The 26,931-nt window shown below is 34.4% G+C and overlaps 1 protein-coding gene across 1 annotated transcript in view; it reads left to right on the top strand.

Annotated features, from left to right (window-relative positions):
* Window positions 1-26,931, top strand: part of NEGR1 (neuronal growth regulator 1) — a 1,075,199-nt gene that overhangs the window by 135,702 nt on the left and 912,566 nt on the right. The window lies entirely within an intron of this gene.

Raw genomic sequence — 26,931 nt, 5'->3', positions numbered from 1 at the left:
GTCTTTTTTTTTTTTTTTTTCGTTTTCTTTGAGGACCGTGTGGACATTTTTCACCTCTCTTTTTTTATAAAACCTGAGTCAGTATTGTTAGGAAAATATATTGAACACCTTCCATACAATTCTTTGTTAAATTTGGCAACTGCATGACTCTGCCATGTTTTTACCAAGAGGTCTTTTTGTAGCTGCATAGATAATGTATACAGCTGTATAATAGGACAATGTAAGCCCTGGGAGATAAGTTGCATATTTAGGAATGTATGAACAAGACCAGTTCTTCCTGGGTAGATTTTTAAGGGGAGATATATTAAAGAGACCAGAAGAAGAAAGTCTTTGATTCTGAAAGGCACTTTAGATTATGAGGGAGCAGGCAGGGAAGCAAGAAGACATTTCAAAAGAAGACAGATTTCTTTTTTCTAAAATGTAGGGTTCAGCCAGTCCATATTCAGTGTTCTTCTCTCTGAATTTTGACCTTCTCTTCGGAGTGATGATAAGCTGTCTGCAGAAAGGCGTTCAAATCAAAGGAATTTCCTTATAATTGATAGGAGTACTATCTATGGGAAAGGGATCCCAGTGGCACAGTGGTTAAGCACTTGGCTGCTAACCGAAAGGTCAGTGGTTCTAACCCACCAGCCACTCCACAAGAGAAAGATGTGACAGTCTGCTTCCATAAAGATTACAGCCTTGGACACCCTATGGGGCACTTTTACCCTGTCCTATTTTTTTTTTTTTTTTATAGGGTTGCTATGAGCCAGAATCGACTTGTTGGCAATGGGTATCTATGAAAGCTCAAAATATTTTTGTTTGTTTTTTTCACATGTGAAATGTGTAGATATCTGATTATAAGAGTGTGTGTTTCATGCATATATAAATTCTATGTCCTGAATTTATGATTCATATCCCATAGCAATTACAGTTTATGTGTGAATGTATGGTTCATTGCTTACCTGTTTTTAACAGTGTTTCTTGCAATTTTGTCATTACATCCTCTTAATATAAGTAGTGAATACCTCAAAGGCAAATCATATTGAAAAGCATAAGACAATATTAAATGAATATGTCTTTTCACTTACCATTGTATCCGCATGGAACAGTTCTACCCTGTCACACATGTGGTTGCCATGACTCAGAATCAACTTAATAACAACTGGTTTGATTTATATATATATATATATATATATATATATATATATATATATATATATATATATATATATATATAAACCGTGTAATGTTTGGCCACATTGACTTCTTATTTACCATTCATGATTTTTCCTGCAGTATAAGGGAAATCATATTATACAACTTCAATGTTCTCTGTTCACTTTTTTTAACTTACTCTTCCCATTAGGGACAAATGACTGTCTAGATGGGTGACTTTGGAAGGAATATTTAGGAGTGTATGGCCCAGCCACTTCAAGGACATGCCGGTTGCATAAATCTGCCATATTCTGTGGTTCAGATTTAGCAAGTATACTTTCTGGCATATCTAAGACAGATTCTCTATTATCAGCTTAAAAAATACATTTTGAATCATTTTGCCTTACTCATTGCTTTGTTTTTCAAGTTCTTTAGAACTGGAGCAGGAAAGAAATTTCAACAACAAATTCTAGCAAAAAATTTCTCTGCCATAAATTAGAAATAGTTAAAAAAAGGTATAATTTTTTTTTCATTTTTTTTAAAACCAAAACACTGTCGGTTACAAATTTTAGCAAAAGACTCAGATAAAGGGTTTTCTAAACATTTTCATAAAACTTTATAAAAGTGCCTTCTTTGGTTTAAAAGGAAACTTATATATTATATGTTTATAAATTTATGTATACATATGTTATTGTCTGGTATACCTGATAAAATGTCTTGCAAAGCATGTTCAACAATTGCTGACAGAATGTCTTCTATATTCCAGACACATGACAAAGATCAATATTAGTTTATTGAACTTATATAAATGAATGAATTAATGAATAAACTAAATAAACTTGTTATATTATGAGGTTTTTTTATGGACACGTAGATGTGAGATGAAAATAAATTTATATCCTTAAGAGTTTGAAAAACTTAAAAGTAAAGACAACTAGACTGTTTCTTTTGAATTTTTGCTTTTGTTCCATCGTTATCAAATACGTTATCTTCTATCTCAGTGTTTCTGTATTATGTAACTTAAATGTGAAGGAAGTTCAGTTAGACTAAAATTTACATAACATATCACTAAAAAGTTTTAAGGAAGTGAAAAATGCAGTAAAGTTCACAGCAGTGTTGAATCATAATTAGCTTTATATTTTTCTCTTAATTCATTTCAACTGTATGAAGTTTATCACTTAAAGATGAATAGCTCCACAAGTAGAACTCTACATTTTGACAGTCTTGGAGATGTTACCTTATTTTCTATGTAGTGTGCATAAGTGCTTATTTATTTGACCAAATATAAATCCTGCATAATAATAATAATTTAATCCTCACTACAATCCTATGAGATAGGCACTGTTGTTATCCCCATGGTGTACAAGAGAAACAGAGGCACATAAAGGTTAATAACTTGCCATGGGTTATCTACCTATCCTATCCACCTGCCCTTGAGTTATTTCTAATTCTTGGAAACCCCATGTGTGTCTAACTAGAATTGTGCTCCATAGAATTTTCAGTGGATTATTTTTGGCAGTAAATAGATAGGCTTTCTTCTGAGGCCTCTCTGTGTGATCTATAACCTCCAACCTTTTGGTTAGCAGCAGAATGTTTTAACTGTTTGCACCATTCAGGGATAATATAGGACAATAAGCAGTGTAGCTGATTGATGACATAGATCCATTTAGGGTGGTTCTAGATCTTGGCTGAAAGCAGAGAATACCAGAAAGATATTTACCTGTGTTTTATTGACTATGCAAAGGCATTCGACTGTGTGGATCATAACAAATTATGGATAACATTGAGAAGACTGGGAATTCCAGAACACTTGATTATGCTCATGAGGAACCTGTACATAGACCAAGAGGCAGTTGTTCAAACAGAACAAGGGGACACTGAGTGGTTTAAAATCAGGAAAGGTGTGCATCAGAGTTGTGTCCTTTCACCATACTTATTCAATCTGTATAAAAAATATGAAACCTGTTGCTGTCAAGTCGATTCTGACTCATAGAGACCCTATAGGACAGAGTAGAACTGTCCCCCGTAGAGTTTCCAAAGAGTGCCTGGTGGATTCAAACTACTGACCTTTTGGTTAGCAGCCATAGTACTTAGCCACGATGCCACCAGCGTTTCCATTCAATCTGCTTGCTGAGCAAATAATCCAAGAAGCTGGACTACATGAAGAAGAATGGGGCATCAGAATTGGTGGAGGACTCATTAGCAACCTTCAATATGCAGATGATACAGTTTTTCTTGCTGAAAGCAAGAAGATTTGAAGCACTTACTGATGAAGATAACAGAATAGAGTCTTCAGTATGGATTACACCTCAATATATAGAAGACGATAGTCCTCACAGCTGGACTAATAAGCAGCATCATGTTACGTGAAGAAATGATTGAAGTTATCAAGGATATCATTTTACTTGGATCCATAATCAATACCCATGGAAGCAGCAGTCAAGAAATCAAATGACAAATTGCATTGGGCAAATCTGCAGCAACAGACTTCTTGAAAGTGCTAAAAACCAAAGGTGTCACTTTGAGGAATAAGGTCTGCCTGACTAAGCCATGGTATTTTCAATCACCTAATGTGCATATGAAAAGCTGGATAATGAATAAGGAAGACCAAAGAAGAATTGATGCCTTTGAATTATGGTGTTGGTGAAGAATATTGAATATGCCATGGACACTAGAAGAACAAACAAATCTGTCCCCGAAGAAGTACAAATACAATGCTCCTTATAAAAAAAAAAAAAAAAATTTTTTTTTTTTTAGTAGTGAGGATGGCTAGAGTTCGTTTTACGTGCTTCAGACCGCTACCAGGAAGGACCAGTCCCTGGAGGAGGACTTCGTGCATGGTAAAGTAGAGAGTCAGAATAAGAGAAATACCCTCAATGAGATGGATTGACGTAGTGGTGGCAACAATGGGCTCAAACAGAACAATGAATGTTAGGATAGCCCAGGACCGGGCAATGATAGGTTCTGTTATACATAGTCACTGTGAGTCAGAACAGAGTCGATGGCACCTAACAACAACAGGGTGGTTCTGCAGTCTGTGAGCTTAACCAAACTGGAATAGTGGCTTTCTGAAAGCTTTTCATAAATATGTCATCCTCATCATGGGTGAGTGATGAGTCCCATCATTTTACTTCTCAGTCTGATTTGCTCTATTTTTTGCCATTCCTTAAAAAACAGTGAGTTAGCATTTGCTTCCAAATGATGAGTGGTTTTGCATGTTTCAACACTTATGTTCTTCAGATTGTATTTGTTTATTTTACAATATTATTCACCAAATGCCTCCCATGTGTTAGTCTCTGTGCTATGCATTGAACAGAAAAAGAAGGTAGACTCTGAATACCCGAAGGGTAAGGAAGGGTTACGGTATATAAAGATGACTATGTGCTCATTTATTATTAAAGGCTAAACAATAATCAAAGCAAAACAAAATGTCATATATGAAATCTTATTCTACAATATACAGGAATAGCTAAATTTGTAATATTTTTTGTAATGTAGTGACTTTGTGTCTGATTTTTTCTGATTTCTCTATCATTCATTAAGCAAATATTTAAAGAGGACCTACTTTTTGGTCACTGGGCCAAGAAAGAAATAAAACAACTGCCAAAATATACACATAGCCCTTGCCTCCATGGAGACTATCTCCACCAGTCAACCTCTTCACCTCTCGCCCATTCATTTTCTGCTTGCTTTCTCTGACTCTTTCAGCTACTATTCCTGTTTTCTCTCCACCCAAACAAAGTTACTGCAGGCATGCAAACACACACACACAGACACACACACATACATATGTGTGCGTGCACGCAAACACATACACGTTCAGATATTTTGAACCACCCTACACATCTTATGACAGGGCAAAATTTATCTTCTTCATGAAAAGTATAAAGTAATCTGATAATGTAATTAATTTGAATGTGCTAGTGAAAAGTGATCCTCTCCTTTCTAGGTAATATGCTTTTTAACAAAAACAATATAATTTCTTATAAAAGTCATTTGACCAGGAAACAGAAAACCAAGTTTAAGGCTTGACTCAGTATTTAGGTCACTGATGCTGTTAGGATTAACTAAAATCTGAAATCGTATACGTAAAGAACCCTGGAAGATAAAATATATTCAACAACATTTGACAAATTAGGAATATTTTTGCATATGAAAGTATGTTTTAAACCAGAAGGTTATATGTATATTATGTGTGCATGTGTGTGTGTGTGTTATTGTGATTGTCTTGTTATATAACTACAGTGACTCTGGTGATGGGAAAATCTGTATTTTATGATGGTTTCTTAACATCATAGTAGGTTGTGGACCAAATATATTTAACAGTGTTAAGTTCCTTGTGTCAAAGTGTTATATTTAGTAGATGAAAACTGGGTTACTTACGTTACAGATCAATCTTACATTTTTTATTTTCGTGTATCTTTATTTCCACGTGTCTCTGATAATCACTCAGAATTGCCGTTTGCATAGCAAGAAATAAAGCACACTCTGACGACAGAGTAAAACCTCACTAACAAAGCATTAAATTATAAAATTTAAGTCCCAATTACCTCCTTGGTTGTGAGGGCATGGAGTTGGAGTCTGGTGAAATAGAATGAATGATGAACTGTGGGTTCCTCCCATTTCTGTAATCTGTCTCTGATACAGAGATGCTTTGTTAAAGGAATAGTTACTCTGTCGGTTTATTTATGAAGATTGCATGAGTACTGTGTTCATGCAGTTACTTCATTCCTTTTCTTTATTAGCTGCTGACTTTTTTATTATCATGCTTTTCCCTTTTGCTATAAATTGCTAATTATTATCTTGATGGCACTAGGTAAAACTTGAATTAACTGTCATTGTTTGACTAGCAGTTACAGAGATTTATTTTTGCTAAACCCCTACCTTACTAGACAGTATAAACCACAAGACAGAGTGCATTAAAGAAAAGCCTTTTTGCTTTTGTAGCCCTCAGCCCAAGGGAAGGTGTATGTCCCAGGTTCATAAAGGGTCTATTTATCAAGGGTCTCTAGATTTTGTCATGGAGGCACAAACACCATCATTTAAACACAGGGTTCTAATCATATCCTCGAGGAATAAAAAAATAGGTTACCTTAATTTATCACTCTTGGACCAAGATTATTGTCACAAGTTTGTTAAAATAAAGTTTAATAAAAGATCTCAATAAGTGAATAATGCCCCCACTTGATTATGAAGTACTTTAACAAAAGAATTTTTTTTCAAATATAGTACAAGATGTTATATACCGTAAAGGCAAATGGATAATTATATTTACTGAATGTGTGATTTTGATATTTTTATTCTAGTTCTGTGGTTTAAATTCGTATCATGTCAACACTAGAAAACCTGGGTAAAATACTCATATTTTTGAACTCCTTGGCAATGATATATGCAGAAATTTGTATATTTTACAAAGTGCTGTTATGTTTTCACAGGATCAGTCTGTGTGTTCCCAGTTGCATCTTTGGTACTAAAACAACAAAAAAAAAAACATTGCTATCTATTTGATGCATACTCACAGAGACCCTGTAAAACAGAATACAACTCCCCCATAAGATTTCCAAAACTAATTTTTATGGAAGCAGACAGCCACGCATTTCTCCGGTGAAGAAGCTGTTGGGTTTGAACCACTGGCCTTTCTTCTTTGGTTAGCAGTCAAGCACTTAAGCACTGTGCCACCAAGGCTTCTTCATCTTTGATACCAAAAACCATAAAAAAAAAAAAGCAGCAGCAGCAAATGCATCAACATCCAGTCGGTTCCAACTTAAAGTGACCCTATAGGACAGAGTAAAACTGCCCCATAGGGTTTCCAGGGAGGGCTAGTGGATTCGAATGGCTTCCCTTTTGGTTAGCAGCCAAGCTCCTAAACACTGTGCCACACATGGCCTATATTCTGATAAAACCGAACTACTTCATGGCTCCCTGAATATTCCATGTTACACATATGAATATCTTTTTTTGGAACGCCCCTCTTCTGTGTGGTTTCACTTTTCTAACATACCAGTCTTAATTTAATATGCCCCCAACACTTTGTGGACTCATCTGTATTAGGACTTATTACATTGTTTGTGTACATCAAGGCAAGGACTAAATCTTTAACCTTTGTATATATATCACCCAGCAAAGTATCTGGCATGTATTAGGCCTTCAATATAACTGTGTTGAAAAATGAAAAACTTTAACTCCCTTTCAAGTCAAAATATATTTTCCTTAGAAAGTCATACTGAAAGAATGAATAAGTGAATATTTTTCTCGTTATCTAACTATATGAGTTATTAATAACATGTCATATCCAGTTGGTAGTATACAATAATTATTGATTGGTTAATATAGCAGAATATATCTTAGTTTACATGACAGAAAATTTTTAATTTAGATTGAAAAACAACTTTCTGAAAAAAGTTTTTATATCACTTATACTGCTTAGTAGAAAGCTAAATTTCCTGTATCAAATAAACCCAAAAAACCAGTGCCGGAAATATGCACATATTGTAGACTGTCCCTAAACATTTTTTGCCAAACTTTTTTACTAAAAATATGAGTGTCTTTTGTGAAACAAGGTCAGGTCTCTTCACCAAAACTTGAGTCTCTTTGCTCAGTTCCGATTTCTAGCATCACCTTAGTAAGAACCTCATTCCTTCTACTCCAGACAGTATGTAGATTTCCTGAAAGCAAAAGTAACAATTCCAACTACCTATCACTTGAACAAGAGAAGATGTATTATTTTAAAGCATAAGTATACTCTTTTATAACTGAAATATGGGGAAACTTTCAGCAAAAGGAAAAGTTCTAGTTTCTTAATAACGGCAATAAAGGGCTTCCTCAAGGACTCCCTCTCCTATTTTCGTTATACACAGTCCTCTTAAGTCATTTGAGCCTCAAAGTACCAAAAAAACCACAGTGCCATTGAGTCGAGGGTAGAACTGCCCCATAGAGTTTCCAAGGGGCACCTGGCAGATTCAAACTGCCAACCATTTGGTTAGCAGCCATAGCACTTAACCACTATGCCACCAGGGTTTCTCCAGAGTATAGCCAAGAAAAACAAAACCAAGACTGAAAAACTGATAGGGTGACATATGGATTCAGAAATTAAATCCTGCATCTCCAACCAGTTTTCCTTTGTGAGTCATTTTATGGCTTCCTCAGAACTAGAGGCTGTCTCTCAAGATGACCTCTGACCATTTAATCTTTGATGATTGTATATAATTTAATAATGTGATTCTTCCAGGAGTTAGCCAGCAAAAATGAAGTGGTAAACTTAGCTGTTGGCTGGACTCCAGATACAAGGGAATGTGGAGGATCTGCTGCTGCTCTGAATACAAACCTAGTTGTGTCATGAAAGGCATGGAAAACAGAGAAGAAATAGCATAATTGAGTTTACTTGGCAATAATAATAGAGTCTAAGGAAATAAAATATTCCTGTTCTGTAACTTCTGCTAGGACCACATAACATTATTCTGTATTTTCAGCTTTTACAATGTTTAAACTCTCATTCCTCAGATTAAAATATTTTTGACTATAAAAAAAATGAAGAAAAACATAAAGAATAATGTAACAAACATTCTATCCATCAGACAGACTCAAAAATGCTGACATTTTGCAATATTTATTTCATTTCCTTTGTTTTTAAAGAAATAAAATATTACAGATACAGCAGAAACTTTTTACCCCATCTAATTTTCTGTTTCCCCTAAGCAAAAGTTATTTCACAAGGAGCCCTGGTGGCACAATGGCTAAACGCTTGGCTGCTAACGGAAAGTTTGGTAGTTTGAACCCATGAGCCACTCCTTGGGAGAAAGATGTGGCAGTCTGCTTCCATAAAGATTTACAGCTTTGGAAACCCTATGAGTTCTAACCTGTCCTACAGGGTTGCTATGAGTCGGAATGGACTCAACGGCAATGAGTATTGCTATTTCATAAGCAACCTGAAGTTAGAGTAAATCTGTGCCTTCTATGTCTTTATATAGTGTAATAGAAAGAACTCTTTTGTGTACTTAAAGAATCTATATAAATTTTACCGTAATGTGTATATTGGCTATTTTCTTTTTTTACTAGCATGACATTTTGGAAATTTATTCATGTTGAAAACGATGATTGAGTTCATTTTATCTGCTACATAGTGTTGTATTGTATGCCTATATTGTCCAGGCTCTTTTTTATTTTTTTATTTGTGTTCTTTTTATTTTTGTTCCTTCAATTTAATGAAATGATTGCTATCTTTAATTTATTTTCCACAATATGAGTTTTAAGTTTTACATTCTATTTCTGGTCTTATAATAGTTATTCTTAGTGTTTTTTTTTTTTTTTTTTAACAAGTATTCTCAATTTAGAATACACAAAACTATCCAGTAGCTCTATCTTCTACCGAAGCAATCCAGGGGCATCAGAATTCTTGAACACCAATTAGCTCCATATGATATCTTTGTTGTTATTCTACATTGTTTTAATTCTACCAGGTTTTTAACCCATCATGGGCATTACTGGGTTATTTTTTACAGACAGTACATAATGAGTTATATCAAAAGTTTATCCATTTCTTTGCTTACCATTGACTTTTCCATCACACTCCTTCCTCCTGGATCCACTTGCTTGCCTCTTCCATCCTATGAAGGACACTCTATTTTTTCAGAAAATCAAAAAATTATCAGGTGAATATAGAATTCAAGAGACACATATTTTCCTTAAGTGCCTTGCAAATACTCTACTACGTATATATTTTTAGTTTTTATTAATAATACATATTAGAAAAAAAATTGTCATCAAGTCAATTCTGACTCATAGCAACCCTACAAGACAGAGTAGAACTGCTCCACAGAGTTTCCAAGGAGCGGCTGGTGGATTCCAACTGCCGACATTTTGGTTAGCAGCAACACGGTGAAACCAGGGCTCCTTTTAATTTAATTAAAAAAAAAACCTTTTGGTTAACAGCCATAGCTATTAATCACTATGCCACCAGGGATCTTTTTTATTACTAGTCACCTTTTAATCTAATTGTTTTTCCTCTGTAGGTATTTTTCTTTGTCTTTGATATTCTTTTATTTTTAGACTAGAGATTGTCTAGGTATTTTTTTTTCAGTCTAGATTTTGAGTATTTTTTGCCAATCTGAATATTTAATTTCCAGTTCTAAAAGATCTCATCTATTAGCATTTCAATATTACATTTCGTTCTATCTGTTTTCACATTAGGACTTCTCATTCTAGCCTCATATTTCTTAACTTTCTTTTTTTTTTTTTTTTTTTCTTTTTCTATGTCTACTTGCTGCAACATGGGTGATTTCAGCTCTATCTTCCATAATACTAATATTGATCTGGGATTCAGTCTATTTCTTAAGTTTTAATATTAGTGAGCATATTCTTCATTTCTAGCTTTTTTTTTTTTCAATGCCTCCTCTTTCTTTGACAGATTTTTGTTGTTGTGGTTGTTTTTTTATTATCATTTCTATTCCTTCTTTGGAGACCCTGGTGGCATAGTGGTTAAGCACTATGGCCGCTAACCAAAAGGTCGGCCATTCGAATCTACCAGGTGCTCCTTGGAAACTCTATGGGGCAGTTCTACTCTGTCCTGTAGGGTTGCTATGAGTTGGAATCGGCTGGATGGAAAAGGGGATCTTTTTTTTGTTATTCCTTCTTTATCTCTTTCATCACTTTAAGCATCTCTCCTTTAAGATTCCCCCATTGTTTTAGACTCAGGGTGCCAAATATTCCATTTGCCATGTCTATTGTCTCTTTCCCATGCTAATTAATTGTCCCATTTGACTTACAATTTTAGATTGTAAGTGCATCTTGACCAGTGTTTTGTTTTGTTTTCATTTACCTGTTGGTTCTCATTGTGAGGACCATGCACCATGGGTTTTTGAAGTATATTTTAGAGAGATTTCTCTCTTTTTTTTTTTTTTCCTCAGCCAGAGTCTAGATGAGAAAAAACTTGCTAGTCACTTCTGTGGACAGGTAGAAAGACATTTCCTCGATGCTTATTTTTTCATAAGTGGAATAGTACTCTATCCATTCTATCTTAATGGAGGCATCTCTATTCTAATTTCTCATCTTCTGGAAATCAAGTCCTTGTTTCCCAGCCCAACGTGAGAGTAAAACGCTGTCCTTAGAGGCTATATTCAGGTGCAGTACTCCTTCAGCCTCTGCAAGTTTAGTACTATTTTAAAAATCTAGTACTAAAATCTCTCCTTTTCTGGCATCAGGTAATTCTATTGTTTCCTTTAACATTTGGAAGTTCTAAAGCATTAATATTTTAAGGCTTTTTAAAAAATATATAATCAGAATTTCTAAATTTTTATAGTACTAAAGGGCTTCATATCAGCTAAGGGTGCCATATTATTAGATGTACCTCATTACATACTTAAGTCTTAGAATCATGTTCTTATCACTGAGTAACCAATGATTATAAAGTTCTTGTTATTACGGCAAGGGGCTTGGAATATGGACCGTTCTGAGCCTTAAGAATTGTTTATGTTACACTTTATATGTGCGTGAATGTTTGTGTATATGTATAGGTTTAGGTGTGGAAATTTTGGGTATTTGTTTCTCCAACACTTATTTAAACAAGTTTCAAATATATATCATTTTAAAAATCAATTATCAATATCAAAACTCTAAATCCAGGTATAAGTTCTAAGAAAAATTCTGGTAATACCCAGGATACTGAAATAAGGATGAAGAATAGAGGTAGGAATGGAAAAAAAAATTTTTTTCTTTTTAATGTTGTGTTTTGTTACATATTGGGAATAATTTTAATTGCTTTCTGTTATACAATAAAAAGTTTCAGAGATAGATTAAATACCTCAGATTTGGTTTTAACTATTAATCAATGTTGGAAGTCATTTATTCCAAGCTTTTATTTCTTATTTAGGATTTTATTTTATTGAGGCTTACTGACGTGCAGTAGACTTCACATATTAGGTATACACCATTTTCTAAATTTGGATTAATATATATACCCATAAAATCTTTGCCAAAATCAAGACAGTAAATATATCTATTATTCCTAAAAGTTTCCTTGTGTTCCTTTGTAATCTCTTCCTCTCATCCTTCTTTGCTGCATGCCCTTGTCCCCAGGTAAACACTGATCTGCTTTTAGTCTATAAATTAGTTGACATTTCTTAGATTTTAGAATAATGAAATCTTACAGTATGGTCTTTAATAGATATAGGGATATTCAGGTTTTTTATTTTTTCAGTGAAATTGTATCTCTCGAAGTATCTGTTCATTTTGTCAAACTTATTGAATTTGTTGACAAAGGTTTTATAATATACCCTTACTATATTTTAATATTTGTAGAATTTGTAGTAATGTCACCACATTCATTCCTAATAATTGCAAATTATGTCTTCTCTCTTTTTTTTTCTAATCAGTAGAACTAAAGTTTTATCAAATTTACTGATTTTTTTTTTCCTCAAAGAACCAGCTTTTGGTTTTTCTATTGTTTTTCTGTTTTCTATTTCATTGATGTCTGTCCTAATCTGTATTATATCCTGTCTTATGCTTACTTTGGGTTTAATTTTCTTCTGTTTTCTGGATTCTTAAGAGGATGGCTGAGGTCATTAGATTGAGATATTTCCTCGTTTCTAATATAGGCATTAAAAAAAAAAAAATCAAACCCATTGCTGTTGAGTCAATTCCTACTCATAGTGACTCTGGAGGACAGAGTAGAACCACTCGCTTGGGTTTCCAAGGAGCTGCTGGTAGATTTGAACTGCAGATGTTTCGGTTAGCAGCTAAACTCTTAAACACAGTACCACCAGGGCTCCAGTATAGGCATTTAATGCTGTGCAGCTGCCCTTAAAAACTACTTTAATTACGTCTCAAAATTTCTAACTACCTTTTTGATTTTTTTTTTTTTTTTGACTCATGAATCATCTAGAAATGTGTTATCTAGGTTCTAATATTTGAGGATTATTCCGATATCTCTCTCTTCTGGAATTCTAATTTAATTTCGTTGTGGAAACAGGATACTTTGACTTTAAATTTTTAGAAATACATTTAGGTATGTTTTATAACTGACAATATGGGCTATCTTAATAGCTGTTTGGTGTTCACTTGAAAGAAAGTATATTATGCTGCTGTTTAGTAAAATATTCTCTAAGTGTATAATTAGGTAAATTAGTTGGTAAAACAAACAAACAAACAAAAAAACAAATCCACTGCTGTCTAGTTGATTCTGACTTATAGCAACCCTATAGAACAGAGTAGAACTGCCCCATAGGGCTTCCAAAGAGTGACTGATGGATTCAAACTGCAGACCTTTTGGTTAGCAGCTGAGCTCTTTACTACTGTATCACCAGGGCTCCAGGTTAGGGTTAGTGTTGTTTGAATCATCTATATCCTTGCAGATTTTTTGTCTGCTTTTTCTATTAATAGTTGAGAAATAGATATTCAAACCTTCAGCCATAATTGTAGTCTTGTGTATTTATCCTTGCAGTTTTGGTAGTTTTTGTTTATGTATTTAAACCTTTGCTATTTGGTAAATAATAATTAAGAATTGTTATTTTCTTGATTAATTTATCCAGTTATCATTATAAAATGACCATATTTATCTCTGCTATATTCTTTTCTCTGAAGTAAGCTTTTGCATTAGTTATATAATCACTCTAGCTTTTTTTAATTAGAATTGCATAACATATATTTGGCCATACTTTTTCTTTTAACCTATTTATGTCTTTATGTTTAATGTATATTTTTTCTTGACCACATAAAATTGTGCTTTTTTAATTTCCATTTGACAGTCTCAGCATTTTAATTGTTGTATTTAGATCACATATATTTAGTGTGATTATTGATATTATTAGATTTAAGTCTATCATCTTGTGTTTGTTTTTCATTTGTCCTATTTGTTATTTCTCTTTTGCTCTTTTTCTGCCTTTTTTGTACTAATGGAAACCCTGGTGGGGCAGTGTTTCCATTAATATTTTAAACAAACATTTCCCATTGCATTATTATGCTCCCTCTTAAATGTATACTCTAACAAGTGCTTTTTACATTTATAAAAGAAATACATCAATTTCTCAAGCATAGCAAAATATTTTGCTCCCAGACAGTCATTTAGGCTATAGGAGCTCTATGTTGAAAGTTAATCAAATTTACATATCTACGAGAGTACCAAGCCAGATAATTTACAGATCCAGATTGATTAATAACTCTGATTATGATGCTTTATTCATAAAAGAGCACAATTATGACAATAATTAATGGGTTTTAAAAGAATGGTACCTAACTCTTGTTAAAAAAAAAAAACAAACAAAAATATAAGCATTGTAGTTATTCAAGAAAAAAAGATCTAAAAGAGAAATTTGTCAGAGAAACCTCTTTATTTTCCAAGATAAATAAAATCTAAAAAACAACTTAAAGAAAACTTCATGATCGTTTAATGAGGAAAAACAAACAAACGAACAAATATATTTGTCCTCTCTGTTCCACTTTTGGTTAGTTTTTTACTTCACTAATGAGTATTTGAAACTTTCTGGCCATGCACTATGGATTTTCACTTCTGTTCATAATTTTAAAATAATCATGTTTTAATTTTATTTTAACTCTAAATTACTTGTGTAGAAGGTGACTTTTTTTTTAGAAAATAACGTTTTTTAAAAAAAAAATTCTTGAGCGTGATACACTCAGTGAAGAGTAGGTGACTTCTGGTTTGCTCACTTATTGGAGACACAAGGTGTCCTATCTTAATAGTAAAGTGCATGAATATTGTTGTTATTGTGTGCTGTTGAGCCAGTTCTGACTCATAAGGACCCCATATGACAGAGTTGAGTTGCTTAGGCAGCAGTGTTTATGGGAGAAGTTCACCAGGTCTTTTCTTCCAACGAGCTGCTGGTTGGTTCAAACTGTTGAGAGGTATTATATTAATTAAAGAAATAATATATGAAAGAATTGCTGAAACATCTTCACTTTCATATTCTCTATCCAAAGCATAAATATGCCTGTAGGTGCCATAAAAATTCTACATCTAACATTCTTGCTTTAAAGGATTTTTCCAAGGCTCAGGCTCTTGGAGTTATTGATAAGAAGTCTTTGCTTGCTCCCTCTTTTTCTGCCCTCAAGCTTGCTTTCTTCTAAACTGGGCCACTCTGTAACAGTCCAGGCAGGGTAAACCATGAATTCAAATTCAATTCCCTGTAAAAGAGAGCGAAATGAATATGAATTTTCTAACTTCATAAGAACATGATGAAGTTATTAAGGAGGCTGTAAGTATACCCTATTCCAGGTGAGTTCAATTCATGTTCATGGACTCTAGAAATAAAATGAGTCCAATAAACGCTCAAATCAGTATACCGTGGACATAAACAATGACAGGCATATGTGCTGTCTTCCTAGATTTATAACTTAATTCCCTATTTAATGTTATAAGATTGTCTTGAAAAACAAGTTTGATTACATGTGTTTTTTCTCTTTGCCATAAATACTTTTGTTTGAGAAAGAAAGACCACTGAAAATTCTTTTAGTATCCCTTTCTGGCTTCTTAAAAAATAAACTTGTTGCTGGTTCTATAATTAATCTTCAGTTTTTAAGTTTTCCCTAATTTTACACATACTTGATTTGATAATACAAAATTAATGAGAATACTATACTCTGGACCCTCATTGTTTAGAAATATATATTTATATGTATATATATATATATTTTGTCTTAAGCTTCATATTGTATCCTGTATTCTGCCTTCAAGTGTGCATGTCTTACTCCACTTTTATGCTATCAGATCTTTAAGAAGAGTGTTTTCTTCTGGATTTTTTTTCTGTAACATCAGATTGCCTGGCACAACATAAGTGTGCAATGCATATTTATTGAATGTCTATTATCAAAAATATTAAAAGGTAAGTTTTTTTTTTTTTATATGCAATAGGTGGTCTCTATATGTTAAAACATATGCTTGATCGAGGTTAGGAGAAAATATTTTAACAAGTTAATCCGAAGATTCAAGATACAAATGTTATAAAGTAAAAGTATTTGCCAGTTAATGTAAACATGACCCAAACACTTGAGCAATAGAAAATTTGTTTTGCAATGATTCTTGGAGATAGACGTTTCCCTGTCAAGCAGTTTCCCTATTTTTTTCTCTTTCCTCCTTTTCTTCCATTCACCATCCATCCATCCATCTATCCATCCAACAAATATTTATTAATATTGTACTAGTTGCTAGAAACTCTTATAGATGCTAGAGACATAGCACAGATGAAGGTCCCTGCCTTCATGGAGGAGCAGAAACAAGTCAGAATGGCAAAACTAGAGTAGGCAAAGGGGTAATAGGAAATGAGGTCTCAAAGATAATGAGGGCAGTCTATTCTAAATTGTAAGGTGGATTTGGCTCTAAGTAGAGCTGCGAGTGACAGTTACTTTTAACAGGATCTCTCTGGCTGCTGGATTAATAGGTCTTACAGGTGAAGCTTAGAAGCAAGGGTACTGATTAGCAAACTGCTGCCATAGTCCAGACAAGAGATAATAATAGTATTTTCTAGGACGTAAACAGTGAAGATGGTAAAAAGAGGTTATATTTTGAAGGCAGAGATTACAGTATATTCTGATATAGTGGGTGTAGATTAGGAAAGCAAAAGGATGTGAGAAGGATGACTCTAAGCTATGTCCTCTAAGCAATCAGGATAGAAAAGCCATTAACTGAGAGTAGGCAATACTACCTACTTCTAATCTTTTTCATTCATTCTCTTCGACTTTGCAATTTGGATTCTATCCCAAACACTTTGAGGAATTTGAACTCTAAGTTTCTTCCTACTTATCTAGACTGTTAGGAGCTTTTCTTCACTTAACTTCAAGATCACTGTTATTCTTGTTTGGCCAATAGGTTTGCTCTATATTTCAATCTCATTCTCCATTTGTGGTCCCACTTCCACTGACTTTGGCATACAAAAAGTAATTAGCAAAGCTATATAATTATTAATAAATAGGGTATTGTTAAATATTAACTGAATGTGGATGATTTTATTTTTCTCTATATTATTAATGTAATTAAACTGAAAAAGTATTTTGGTCAAGTGGTTAAATTATATATTAATTAAATCATGTAAATGTGTGTTAGACAATATTTAGACTTATTCTAGAAATTTAAGAAGCCTTGGTGGTTTTTTTTTTGGTGGTGCAGTGCTGCTAACAAAAATGGTGGTTTGAACCCACCAGCTGGTCTATAAAGATATGGCAGTCTGCTTCCATAGAGATTTAATCAAAAAACCTATACCAACTTTGTAGGCTTGGAAACCCTGTGGGGGAGTTCTCTTCTGTCCTACAGGATCAGTATAAGTTGGGATCAACGTGACAGCAATGAGTTTGGGGTTTTCTAGAAATTTAACAGTGGAATTTAAAAGGATTGAAGATATTGAAATCAGAGCAAATTAATAGAAAATGCCTAGAACTCTTTGTATGATGACTTTATTTAAGCGTATATAGGATTCACAAATTTATTTCAGGTTCGATACAAATGATTACTTTTATATGACTGCCATATTTATTCTGATCTCTGAAAATCTTGTTTCACACAGTTATCATGAATATTGCATGTTACTGTGTTGAAATTTCAAATTATTACTCTTAGATATGTCTACTTTGTGACACTTCTGTTTATTTTATTTCACAATCCTGAGGCAGCAATTCATTTTTCAGCCTTAAGAGTTTCATGATTTATTGTTATACTTTAATATTTCTGTCTTCATTGTCTAAATGTTCCACACCTGTTCTTTGTGAATATGTCTTACCCTTCAAGGGATTTAACACCGTTGCCAACCTTTACTATATATAATACAGTACCATGTTCCAATGTGGTTATATTGTGTAATTTAATCTTCTTATATTTTTACTCTCCTTGAGCCATTAACAATCTATATCTTATAGCAAATGAGAAATACTTCATGCTGTACTTAGTGTGGTCAGCAAAGGAAGATATGATCTTTATGCAGATAATTTGAAGTTCAGATTAAAGAGTTCTGAAAGATTCTATTAACAATGTGTCTTCCTAGTTATCTCTTTCTAACATAAAAATGTGAGTGTTTATTAGATTTGTTTTTTCCATTCAGCCAGCAGTTAGAGATAACTTAACAATGTTTACTTTCATCTTCCCTTTTGGACTTTGATTAGAATGAGATAAAATTTTCAATATAGAGTTGCATATAAAAATATTTCCTTTCTCTTTTAGAATTTAGAGTTAGAAGCATTGTGAGTCAGTCATTTTCTGATTGTGATGAACTATGTTTGTGTCTTCCTGAGGCATTTTTTACCCAAGATTTGGGTGCACAGAATACAGTCAACTACTACTTGTTGATCTGTTTATTTTACATGTGAAACAGCACATGTTCAAGGTGTTAGGCTTTTTGAGAATTACTTATCAAGTTAGAGTATTTTATCAGCTGCAGAAGCTTTTAATTTTCAGTACATCATTATTCAAAGGTAACCATTTCTTTAGAAAATTTCTAGTGGTGATAAATTACATTATATAAAATTGCAATTTTCGCATTTTTGAAGTGACCTTATTCCTATATTATAACTTTTAAGATTCACAAGTGTGGTGTTATTAACTCTTGGTGAACCATTCTGCATATTCTTTCTACACATCTATGACAGCTTTTGTCCCTATCTTTTCGAGGATGTTTCTAAAGCAAATAGGTTTGGAAAGAGTTAGTGTCTCCCTCCAGGGCAAAAGGCAGATTTATTTGTTATCCAGAATAATGAAGATAATGTCTCCCTTTGGCCAAATGTAGGACAGACTTACTAGTCACCCCCTTATGAGGTTAAGGGTTTCCTAAGTTCAGGAATCCTCGGCTATGACAGAAAGCCAGTCTCTGTGTGACATCCACCTTGGCCATTCTGCATCACCCCCATGGTTCTTGGTGTACAGGGAAACTGAGCAGACATGAAGCTCATGCTAGGATTAATAAAGTTCTTTATCTCTGATCCAAGGGTCTCTTGTCTACTGCCAGTCTCTATGAAAGTATGGCAGGCTAACTTGATAGCTTCAAAGTTGGGTAAAAATCTCTAACCCATCACAGTTCTTGGCACTACCATTGTTGTACAGAAGAAATAACTGAGGCTCAGAAAGGGTAAAAGAAAAAACTAGCCCAAGGCTTTAGAAGCCATCAGTGACCTAGCTGGAACTTGAATTCAATTCCTAGGCTTGTTTAATACTATTATGCTGCTTCTAGCCAGTGTACTTTCACCCCACATTATTAAATTTATGATCTGGGAAGTAACTGAAGTTAAAAACAGCCAGAACACTTTATGGCAGTACACATTTTTAGAAGTGAAGAAGTACGCTTGGTAGTATATGTATCCATCAAGAGTTTCAGTTACATCTTCAATAGAGCTAAAATAGAAGGAACACATTTTTAAAATCATTGCTAATTCTTTCAGATTTTTGCAGTTCTGGTTTTATGATTGTAGCTTGGTGTGAAAAGATGTACCTGGGATTTGCAAAGATGAAGGTGTAGTATTGAAGTAATAATAAAAATAAGCAAAAATTTCTATTTCTACCACTGTCTCCTTTCCACAAATTGTTCTCTGTCTCTCTCTCTCTCTTGCAAACACACACACACACAAATCTGCACTCTTTTTTTGCATTTTCTCATGGCTTTTCATAGGGAATCACATCGCAGAGTATTCTAGTAGTTTTTAAGATTTAGCATTTTCAGTAGCACTGACTAGAATTCATTCTTTGTTGAGAAAGTCTTTGAGAGAACACCAAAGTATAATAAATTCTGGATTGAGAATCTGGAAACCTGAACTCTAGTCTTACCTGTGTCACTAGTTTTGTGACCACTGGCAACTCATTTAACATTGTTACCTCTCACTTTGTTCTGCTGGTGGAAAAAAGTTGCTTACTCTCAGTAAGTGTAAAGGACCTGTTCAATTGTAAAAGTTTAAGTTTCATGATTCTATGTGAGAAATATAAGAACCGTCAAAAGGAGCATACATTCCATTCTCCTATTACTTTACTTCATATATATTTTAAATTTGTTAATCATTAGCTGTTATGTTTGGCCTATTTAATACACTATCTGTGCTGTCCATAAATCTGTAATAATAACAGTTATATTTCTTTCCTATTTTCATAAAATATGAAACTTCCACTGTATTTTAAGACTCTAATTTCATAATAATCTGACTTTACAAAGAAATTATAGATGGCAGGTATATATAATTTAATATATAGGTTATGGACTAAACTTAAATTCTTTAATTTGGTCACATTTTATATTGTATTTTGTAACAGCACTTGGCATATTATATGATAGTGCTATAAAAATGTATTATTCTTATTTTGCTATTTCACAGGTCATGAGCAAATTTTAATTGACAATTTTTTTTCATCCTAAAAAATTGAAGGCAATTTAAATACATGTGCCCCTGCTTATTTGTTCATGCAGTCTTTTATTTGGGATATTCAGTTGTTCATAGTAAGGATGAAGACTTTTTATATTTCTTGTACAATAATTCATTTTGTTTAGTTTTCATTAGGTAGACATGAAATTTGAATGGGGTTTGATCACAGGAGTTTCCTAGCAATACCATTTTTATACAGTTTTCCATAACTTTGACATTTTTCCATATGTCACGTGTTTCAACCTGATTAACAGATTGTTTACTCACATTGTTATCTAGTGACATGTACCTATGATAAAAGACCAATGAACTGAGTAACATCTGACTTTTACACAAAACCTTAAAATTGTTATCATGATTAGTAAATGTTTTTATTAAAAAACATTAATACCTATTCTAAATGTTAACTTATATGTAACTTAGCCTCTTTGGTGACTTTGTATTTCCAAATCGAATTACTTGTACTGATACTTTTATCAGTGAAAAGTTAGCTTGAGATTAATTCCACATCGATCCTAATTCATTTATTAGTAATTCCTCAATAAAATTCAATTCAATTCTACATATTGTAAATACTCAATATCAAGTGTGAGAGAATATCTGCCATATCTGATACTAGCATAAATAAAATGGGCTTAAGCATAATCAAATCTACCAACTGCTCCTTGGAAACGCTATGGGGCACTTGTACTCTGCCTTGTAGGGTCAACTATGAGTTGGAATCAACTGGATGGTAAGGTTGGATGTGTACTGGGTTCCCAGGCAATCTATATCAACCATATTGCTTAAGGTGTTGTTATTGTTGCTACAGTTTTGTTTATTCTTTCTACCTAATTTTAAAGTCTTAGGTTTGCTTTGGACTACTCTTTTCTTCAGTTCTCCTTAACCGTTCCCCACAATTTCCCTAGAAATCTCTGTGGCTAGCAGGGAAGTTAAGGATAGTCTTCTGGTCGAAGGAGACCACCTAGGAAATTTATCTTGAAGCTGCAGTTAGCATAGAAGGCATATTTTTACTTAAATGTATGTTTATTTAGGACTGGAAAGGGTTATAGAGATCACATGCTTGGTGGTGTATTGACAATAATCTTTATTCTCTTATATTTTTACTGCTAATCATCAACAAACTTTAAGGCAAGAGACTGGTAAACCAGCAGCTTCTTCGGTGAAAGGAAGGAAGGAATATGTTTTCAGCCCATTTCGAAATCCTCAGACATTACATCTCAGATTACATAAACTGTGTAGGTGATAAATTTCTTGTTTTGAAAAAGATGATTTATACATAAATTTAAAAGAACATTGATTTCTTAAAATGGCTGAAGCAGTACCAATACTAACGGAAGTAGAATCATACCCCAGGCCAGTAGGGGTATGATTATACTTCATTTCTGTAATTTTACATGTGCATATAAGACCATATAAACACCTTCTATCCTTCTCCCTTTATAGGTGTTGAAATTTGAAGAAACTTAAACCAATTCATTGAAGTAAAGGATATTTAGAATTCCATATTTTAAAACAGTTACATAAAAGAATATGTTACCTCCTCCATATAGCTGATGATTTATTCATATTTACAACTAATTTCTTAGGCTGAGGACACAAGAGGGGCAAAAGGGAACATGGTTTCTTCACCTTGCCTGTACCATGTCCCCCTGCAGGGCTCTTCCGTAACCTAAAGCTCTGAGAAGCTCTTGTATTTCATGGCTTTGCCTTTCTTCATACGAATTTAGAAACACTATTGTCTAGTTTTGAATTCTTCATTCGAGCCCAAAACATTTGCCTCGATCGTCACATGAATGACTATCTGTAGTTAGACTTTATCGCCATACTGATACCAGATAATGTTTTTAAAACACTTGATATTATGTGCTATTATGCAAAAGATATTTCTGGACTTGCTCACATGCTTCTAGAGGGATTTTGCCTTCTACTTGTTATATACACCTACAGGAATTATATTAATTTAATTTTGGAATTAGCTACTATAATTTTAAAATATTTCGGAAATGATTTTATTCATGAATACATTTCTTATGTTTCCATTGGTCTAAATTGGCTATTAAATTAAAACATTCCGTTACTATAGCTGAAGATGCATGGAAATTAACACTCAAAGATAAAAAAAAAAAAAAAAACAAAGCAAACCAGTTACTATCTAGATGATTCTGACTCATGGTGAGTAGAACTACACTCAATAGGGTTTTCAATGGAATGGCTATGACTTTTTGGAAGCAGATCACCAGACCTTTTATCCAAGGTGCCTCTGGGTGGGTTCTAACCATCAACCTTTTGGTTAGTATTTAAGAATTTACCAGTTTTTGCCACCCAACCAAACCAAAAAAACCCCAAACCCACAGCTGTCCAATGGATTACAACTCATAGTGACCCTGTAGGACAAAGTAGAACTGCCCCATAGCGTTTCCAAAGCTGTAAATCTTGATGGAAGCAGACTGCTGGCTGGTAGGTTTGAACTGCTGATATTTGGTTGATAGCCAAGCACTTTAACCACTGCACCACCAGGGCCCAACTTTCCACCACCCAGGAACTCTAAAATAGAAACAATCAAAACAGAAGATTTTAGGGTATATGATTCCAATAAGGAGATTCTTATCTGCTTGTGGAACTTTGCATGGAGATTGAGTAACACTCCCGCCATAAAAACTTCTGACCTGAAGCTAATTTAATCGCATGTTCAACAACTAACAAATCTTTTAAAAGAGTATTCTAAGAGGTATCATATGTGTAGATTTACATTTTCAAGTCTCACATTATTTAGGCATATTCAGAGTATGTCTAGAACCTAGGTGTTACATTATGGAATAGCATTATAAGTTTCATTGTAGTCCCAATGAACATTTCTACCAGACCTTAAGGCTTTGTATTAATTATGGAACCATGGAGGAGAACTGCACTCCAATACTCTAAGGTACTGTGAGATTTGCTACTGTAAATATTTGTCATTTTCTTACACTTATAACAGTATTTTCAAATGGAAATGCCCACTAAAAATCATTACAGTGGCAATGGACCACTTTACAGTTTCACTCCATTTCATGCCTTGTTACATTTTCTGTAAATTATAAAGCTCATTGCACAAGCCCTAAGAACTATTGTTGAATACGTGTGTGTATATACCCATATATTCTTATATATATATATATATATATAAAATCTGTTTCCTCTGAGTCAATTCCAACTCATAGCAACCCTATAGGACAGAGTAGAACTGCCCCATAGGGTTTGCAAGGAGTGGCTGGTGAATTCAAACTGCCAACCTTTATATATATATTTTAAACCAGATGCCTTCAAGCCGATTTTGACTCATGGTGAGTCACATGTATGTCCCCATATGTGAACTATGCTCCATAGGGCTTTCAATGGATGGTTTTTCCAGGAACAGATTGCCAGGACATATCTCAGTGGACTTGAACAACAAACCGTTTGGTTAGTGGATGAGTGCCTAAACCATTTCCATCACCCAGGGACTCCCATATGGTGTTGTTAGTTGCCATTGAGTCAATTCTTTTTTTTTTTTTTTTAAATAATTTTTATTGTGCTTTAAGTGAAAGTTTTCAAATCAAGTCAGTCTGTCACATATAAGCTTATATACACCTTACTACATACTCCCATTTACTCTCCCCCTAATGAGTCAGCCCGCTCCCTCCTTCCAGTCTCTCCTTTCATGACCGTTTTGCCAGTTTCTAACCCTGTCTACCCTCCCTCCTCCCCTCCAGACAGGAGATGCCAACATAGTCTCAAGTGTCCACCTAATACAAGTAGCTCACTCTTCATCAGCATCTCTCTCCAACCCATTGTCCAGTCCCTTCCATGTCTGATGAGTTGTCTTCAGGAATGGTTCCTGTCCTGGGCCAACAGAAGTTTTGGGGACCGTGACCACCGGGATTCTTCTAGCCTCAGTCAGACCATTAAGTCTGGTCTTTTTATGAGAATTTGGGGTCTGCATCCCACTGTTCTCCTGCTCCCTCAGGGGTTCTCTGTTGTGTTCCCTGTCAGGGCAGTCATCGGTAGTGGCTGGGCACCATCTAGTTCTTCTGGTCTCAGGATGATGTAAATCTCTAGTTCATGTGGCTCTTTCTATCTCTTGGGCTCATAGTTATCGTGTGACCTTGGTATTCTTCTTTCTCCTTTGATCCAGGTGGGTTGAGACAGATTGATGCATCTTAGATGGCCACTTGTTAGCATTTAAGACCCCAGATGCCACACTTCAAAGTGGGATGCAGAATGTTTTCATAATAGAATTTATTTTGCCAATTGACTCAGAAGTCCCCTTAAGCCATAGTCCCCAAACCCCCACCCTTGCTCCGCTGACCTTCGAAGCATTCAGTTTATCCCAGAAACTTCTTTGCTTTTGATCCAGTCCTGTTGAGCTGACCTTCCCTGTATTGAGTATTGTCCTTCCCTTCACCTAAAGTAGTTCTTATCTACTAACTAATCAGTAAATAACCATCTCCCACCCTCCCTCCCTCCCCCCTCTCGTAACCACAAAAGAATGTGTTCTTCTCAGTTTATACTATTTCTCAATATCTTACAATAGTGGTCTTATACAATATTTGTCCTTTTGCCTCTGACTGATTTCGCTCAGCATAATGCCTTCCAGGTTCCTCCATGTTATGAAATGTTTCACAGATTTGTCACTGTTCTTTATCAATGTGTAGTATTCCATTGTGTGAATATACCATAATTTATTTAACCATTCATCCATTGATGTACACCTTGGTTGCTTCCAGCTTTTTGCTATTGTAAACAGTGCTGGAATAAACATGGGTGTGCATATATCTGTTCCTGTAAAGGCTCTTATTTCTCTAGGGTATTTTCCGAGGAGTGGGATTTCTGGATTGTATGGTAGTTCTGTTTCTAACTTTTTAAGAAAACGCCAGATAGATTTCCAAAGTGGTTGTACCATTTGACATTCCCACCAGCAGTGTATAAGAGTTCCAATCTCTCCGCAGCCTCTCCAACATTTATTATTTTGTGTTTTTTGGATGAATGCCAGCCTTGTTGGGGTGAGATGGAATCTCATTGTAGTTTTAATTTGCATTTCTGTAATGGCTGATGATCGAGAGCATTTTCTCATGGATCTGTTAGCTGCCTGAATATGTTCTTTACTGAAGTGCGTGTTCATATCCTTTGCCCACTTATTGATTGGGTTGTTTATCTTTTTGTGGTTGAGTTTTAACAGAATCATATAGATTTTAGGGATCAGGCGCTGGTCGGAGATGTCATAGCTGAAAATTTTTCCTAGTCTGTAGGTGGTCTTTTTACTCTTTTGGTAAAGTCTTTAGGTGAGCATAGGTGTTTGATTTTTAGGAGCTCCCAGTTATCTGGTTTCGCGTCAGCATTTTTTGTAATGTTTTGTATTCTGTTTATGCCATGTATTAGGGCTCCTAACGTTGTCCCTATTTTTTCTTCCATGATCTTTATCAATTTAGACTTTATGTTTAGGTCTTTGATCCATTTGGAGTTAGTTTTTGTGCATGGTGTGAAATATAGGTCCTGTTTCCTTTTTTTGCAGATGGATATCCAGTTATGCCAGCACCATTTGTTAAAAAGACTATCTTTTCCCCAGTTAACTGACACTCAGTCTTTGTCAAATATCAGCTGCTCATATGTGGATGGGTTTATATCTGGGTTCTCAGTTCTGTTCCATTGGTCTATGTGCCTGTTGTTGTACCAGTACCAGGCTGTTTTGACGACTGTGGCTGTATAATATGTTCTAAAATCAAGTAGAGTGAGGCGTCCCACTTTGTTCTTCTTTTTCAGTAATGTTTTACTTATCTGGGGCTTCTTTCTCTTCCATATGAAGTAGGTAATTTGTTTCTCCCTCACATTAAAAAATGTCATTGGAATTTGGATCGGAAGTGCATTGTATGTATAGATGGCTTTTGGTAGAATAGACATTTTTACTATGTTAAGTCTTCCTAGCCATGAGCAAGGTATGTTTTTCCACTTATGTAGGGCCCTTTTAGTTTCTTGCACTAGTACTTTGTAGTTTTCTTTGTATAGTTCTTTTACATCTTTGGTAAGATTTATTCCTAAGTATTTTATCTTCTTGGGGGCTACTGTGAATGGTATTGATTTGGTGAATCCTCTTCAATGTTCTTTTTGTTGATGTAGAGGAATCCAAGTGATTTTTGTATGTTTATCTTATAACCTGAGACTCTGCCAAACTCTTCTATTAGTTTCAGTAGTTTTCTGGAGGATTCCTTAGGGTTTTCTGTGTATGAGATCATGACATCTGCAAATAGAGATAATTTTACTTCTTCCTTGCCAATCCCAAAGCCCTTTATTTCTTTGTCTAGACTAATTGCTCTGGTTAGGACCTCTAGCACAACGTTGAGTAAAAGCGGTGATAAAGGGCATCCTTGTCTGGTTTCCAGTTCCCAAGGGAAATGCTTTCAGGCTCTCTCTGTTTAGAATGATGTTGGCTGTTGGCTTTGTATA

This window comes from Elephas maximus, chromosome 3 (genome assembly GCF_024166365.1).
Source record: "Elephas maximus indicus isolate mEleMax1 chromosome 3, mEleMax1 primary haplotype, whole genome shotgun sequence".
NCBI lineage: Eukaryota > Metazoa > Chordata > Mammalia > Proboscidea > Elephantidae > Elephas > Elephas maximus.
This window is presented reverse-complemented; position numbering and strand designations above follow the sequence as displayed.